Genomic DNA, 5,750 nt, shown 5'->3' with positions numbered 1-5,750 from the left:
TGATCTGTTATTCTGTAGCTTGATGGTTGTACTAATTTATTTATTATCTTCGATGTCCTTGAAAAATTAAATCAAACTTATCCCAAATTTTAGATATCAAAATATAATTTACTAAAAAAAAATATATATTGTTTTTCCAAAGCACAATACTACGTTTATTGAGGGGGCGGCTCAAAGCCTAAGGCCACCAATTAAAAAAGCCTCATCCCAATAAAAAAGGAATCCCATCTTGTGAATGAATAATTTTTTTTTTTTTTTTTTTACATCTTAATAATCGCATTGGTGGAGATATATTAAAAAAAATTAAAATTGATAAATCTAATTTAAATCGATTGAATTGGTCATATCATCATTAAAAATAAGATGTTAACAAAATCTATAAGCAAAAACTTAATTAATGATTTTTGTATCAAGAAGCGAGAATTAATAACTATAAAAAAAAAAAAAAAATTATCTCTTTTAGAATTATTGCCTTAAAACTCTAAATTGTATTGAGCAAACTCTGTGATGTGTATGCTTCATCCCTGCATTAATGTCTATTATGGGGGCAATATTTATATACCTGAAGCAGTGTTTCGAGCTCTTACATAAAGAGTGGACCCTGAGAGCCCGGAGCAATGCTCCGATAGCTTATAAGTTTTCTCCCTCTTTATGGGCCGAAATTGTTAGTGGGGGGTTTTTTAGTGGAGTCCTCATGGTTATTGCATCAAAAGATGTGGAACCCACCCGTTATGGCAATTAAGATATTTGTTGGACTATCCAGTTAGCTCATAGAATTTTCAGCCAGATCTTTTTTTTTTTTTTTGAGGAAATTTTTCAGCCAGATCTATAAACAGTGAAGCAGATGATTAAATGAGTAAGTATGCAAATGAAAAAAGAAGAAGAAAGAGTGGTTATACTGTCACAAACTTTTTGATAATTTTGTCACAGTTTTGCTAGACGGCGACTTGTGAGTGATAAAATTATAAACCCACATAGATTTACTATCTTATTTCCATCACTCATGAATCGTTATGCGACAAAATTGTGAAAAAAATTTGTGACACTAACCTTACTGCGACTAAAATGTTTTCTTCTTGCCTTATTATTCTCGTAATAATAATTAAATAAAAGTGGCTTACATGAATTTCAATAAATTATAAGGGTCCCACTTCACCTACTCCGCCAGCCAACACAAAATTCCAATTTGCAAGAAAAAGATAAAGAAGATTAGTGTGTTTTTTGTTTAGAAATAAAAATTGGTGCACAATTCACTTGTCAAGTTTTGGACTTTTTTTGTGTGTTTTTTTTAATAATATTTTGAAAGTTTGAGTAATATGCATGCAACTTTGTTTTCAGTGAGTGACCCACCATTACTTGCCCACCAACTTCATGACATGATTTTGAGTTGAATTTTCGAAAGGAAGGGAAAAATCTGGTGCATTTCTTCTGTTTTAAGATTTGGTAGGATTGAGCATTGAAATTTGACTTAACAATGAGATCTATTATCGAATGAGACAAAAAGTTGGCTGGATGTACTTTCTTTTTGTTACCTTTCAGTTTTTACTTTTTAGCTAATTTAAAATAAAATTGGTTTAGAATTTTATGAATAATGATATATGGGTTATATTTCCAGTATTTTGATAACACATCTTAGAGATATATATATTATGCGACTTGAGTTGGCATATTCTACTTGAATTGAGTAATCTTTATTACTGAAAATAGTTATTCTTTAAAATGAACTGTAACCTTATAAATCTATTTATAAGTTTGGTTATAAGTTGTAATCTTAGAATAAAACTTAAAATTTATTTTAAAAAATATCTTATTCATACAATTATATTTTTTAGAACATAATATATTTTAAATTTGAGAGAGAAATGAGTTATTTTTTGTAGATTTTTTATTATTATTTATAATTGTTATGTGGATATGAAAAGTTTGTTTATTTGAAAATATATTAATGTTAAAAATTATTACATCCGCTAAAAAATAGCTATTACTATTTTTTTAGAGAAGAATAATTATTTCTCATTTAAAAAAAATAACTATTCATAAGGAATGACTATTCTCTATAATAAAAACATAACCAAACTATTGAATAACTAAACCATGAATAATTATTACATTACAATGCCAATTACAGTTTACCAAACATGTCCTTAATCTCTTAAAAATGGTATAATAATAAATTGGAAGTGAAAATGACCTCATATAACTATTTTTCTTACATGTTAAAATATGCATGTTGCTAAGAGTTTGGTTATTCAATGGTACTATTTGGTTTCTATTATAACAAAAATCATGATTTAAATCCTTCATCTTTCACTGGTTGTAACCTAACTAGTACTTTTCAACGTTTCCAATTTATATCGTAGCTAGTTATATTTATTCTTAAAAATAAAATTTATTCTTAAAACTCTCTTGCATAATGCAAGTGACAAAAATAAAAGGGGAATCCTCTATTTTTTTTCAACATGTTGGATTAACAAAATTTAATTATCTTTTACCGATGGATGTGATCTGATCATATTATCACATGAGTCTTTTAATGATACATCACACAATAGCATGATGAGTGCATGATATTATGTACCCAAGCAAAAATTCTTCATATAATGGGAGACCACGATAAGGTCTATGAAGGCACCTTCATTGTAACCTTACTCTTGTGTGTTACTAGTCCATTTCAATACTTGATTTTGTGACACATGATGATTCACACTTTAACATTAAAACTTAAATGAAGTATTGTTAGGTACAGCTTTGTTGCAAAGCTAACGTGATAATAATGTAGTTTGATAGGTGTTTCTCAAAAAATAAAAAGGTTTGAAAGGTTTGGGCTTCTTTTATTTTGAAAATGTTTTAGCACATGGGTTATAAGCTATTTATAACTAATAAGAGAAAGACAGATGTTTTAAATGGTTAGTGAAATTATCTTATTCTTTTTCCTTTCTGAACTATAACAATCAAGAAGTGGCATAATCTACTAAATAATATCCTTAAAAGGTTTTTTCAAGAGTTGAAAAAAATAAAGAAAAGAACATTAGTAGTATTCTACTTAGATATGAAGTTTAATATGTATATGTAATTATGTTTATTCATAAAATCATCTACGTGTATGCATGTAATTACAAAATAGTTTTTTTTTAAAAAAAAAAAAAAAATTAATTTTGCTTTGGATTATAAATGAGGTTATAGTCTAATAAAACTAATGATAAACATGTTGTAACACACGCAAATCAAATCAATATTGGATACCAAATCTAGAAAACCTAAACCCTTCATAAATTCTATTAGACTTAATTTAAATCTTTTACCCGTCTTAAAAAAAAAAAAAAAAAAAAAACCTAAATATATCTCCATCCCATTAAAGATGGATTAAACTAGGAAATTTACTAAGCTCAATTTATTGTTATCCCTATGTTCTAATTGATTTGCTCATCAAGGCTTAAATTAAACTATTTTGTCATTTTGTTCGATAAATAATTATCAATTATGGATCATTACGGTGGTAATGGTTTGCTTAACTAATAAAGTTTAGTAGGTTATAGTTAACTCAATTGGTATTTTTTTTTTTTTTGTCGTCTATTGTCAAATGAAATATCCAAATATATCTACGTTAAGAATCAATTCATGTCTTGAGATGATAATAAAGAGCAATCATTATAGAGTAGGTGTTTTAGATTGAAATGTTATCCTATTAAATCTTTATTTTTAAAAAATGGTAAAGTTTATTTATTTTTCAGGCAAAACTACAAGGTCATCTAGTGTGGCTTGCTCGAGTTGCAATCCGATCTTCTTCTCCAATGCAGCTTTGCAAGCTTTGGAAGTGTTGAGTATATTTGCTGTCCTCAACAACCCAAATAGGAATCTTGTTGCTGTTGAAGACCTTGAACTTTTTTCCAATGGAAGATTGGTGACTATAGTTTCCAATAGTTCCTTCTGTTCGGCTTCGGAAGCTGTAGTTGACGAAGACGTTGATGGCTTCTGATTGCAACAGGGTCAGTTTGCTAAAATCTTAGGTGGAAACTAGTTATTTTAATTTTTTTAATTAAAAAATGTTAAGTTATTTTTCCGTTAGCCACGTAAGTAACACCACTAATGATAGTTAGTAAAAGGACTAATATAACTCATTTTTTAAACTTGAGGGACTAATTGTGCTCAGTTGAAACTTAAGAAATTAATTGCACATCCAGAATAAACTTGAGTAACCAATATTATAATTTCCAAATACAGAAATGTGCTTTAAATCTCCCATGCGCTAAAGAAACCTATTTTGTGTCTTCATTTGATGAAAAGTATTATGAAGTAGACACCCATTAAATCAAATCCCATCATCATATATCTATAATAATACTATAAAATAAAAACAAAAACTCTATTATACATTTGGAATGTAAAAAAGTCCAGGTTCATTTGCTCAAGAAAATATAGATATGTTATCCAATATCGTCTTTTTCGTGATAGCTTTTATGATATTTTGGTGTTATTATTAACTCTCCGCAAATACTTGAACTAAAAATTGGTCAACTATGATTCTACCTTTTGTACCACCTAGAATTTACACAATAAACCTTTCCTTTTTCTTTTTTTGGAGATAAACTTTCCATTTTTCATTGTCTTGTAAGTTGTAACTTAATATTCACTTCTCTCCATAAAAGAACTTAGTTCAATTGATTTATTGTTATAATAATAGAGGAAATTGACGGTCAATTATGCAATTTACCAAAAATTTCTCACACCTCTTTGGTCATCTATTTTGTGATGGGCCCAGGGGAAGTATACATCAGAGTGGGATCGAAAAATTTTCAATGAAAAAACCAGTTCCATACCATAACAACTTTCAATATAGGTTAGTAAAATGTCACTGGATAAAGCCATGACACCTTTCTTTTTATATTATTATTATTATTTTTTGGGATAAAAGGTTAGATACCTTGACACGTTCTTTGACTCCACTAACATTAAATAATTTGATTAAACTTTGCCGTACACAAACAAAAATATTAAAATACATATTTTTTTAGGAAAATTAAAATACATATTTAAAAGCTACTTTACACTAATTTGTCGGCAACTGATAATTAAAAGCAATTATTATCTTAAAACCCAATAAATTAAATCAAATCAAATCAAATTAAATTGTATCTTAAAAAAAAGAAAAAAAAAACTTAAAAAGCAAAAAAAAAGAGAAAATTTTACGTTGATAAAATTTTTAGAATATTTTTACAATAAATTATAAGTGGTTAGTTGTTATCAATTTTAATTTAAATATACCACTAAAGTTACTTTTTACTTATAAATAACAATTTATAACAACCTACTATGTATGATTAGTTATAAAACTATTGTGAACATTGCATTTTTTAAAGAAAAAAAAGTAGTTAATTCAAATTAGTTTAATTAATAAAGTTTCTAATCATTAAACAAGAGGTATAATATAAAAGGAAAATTTTGGTGACACAATTTTGTGCATGCGAGTTGTGCACAAAATTAAAGTTATGCATAGAATTGTGGCACCAGTATCACTCAATATAAAATTCAAACTCCGCGTACAAAAAAAATCAGTTGATATCCGAGTGTGGTTATAAAAAGTAATTATAATGCTATAAAAATATTTTCTATTCTATTTATAAAAAAATAAAAATAAAAAGGAACTAAAATGAGAAATAAAGTATACCTTTTATAAAAGAAAGACAAGATAAGAATAGCCCAAAAAAAAAAAAAAAAAAAAAAGATCCAAAGAGAACAACTGCAAATGGGGT

This window comes from Quercus robur, chromosome 1 (assembly GCF_932294415.1).
Source record: "Quercus robur chromosome 1, dhQueRobu3.1, whole genome shotgun sequence".
NCBI classification, from domain to species: Eukaryota; Viridiplantae; Streptophyta; class Magnoliopsida; order Fagales; family Fagaceae; genus Quercus; species Quercus robur.
Note: the sequence above shows the minus strand (reverse complement) of the source record.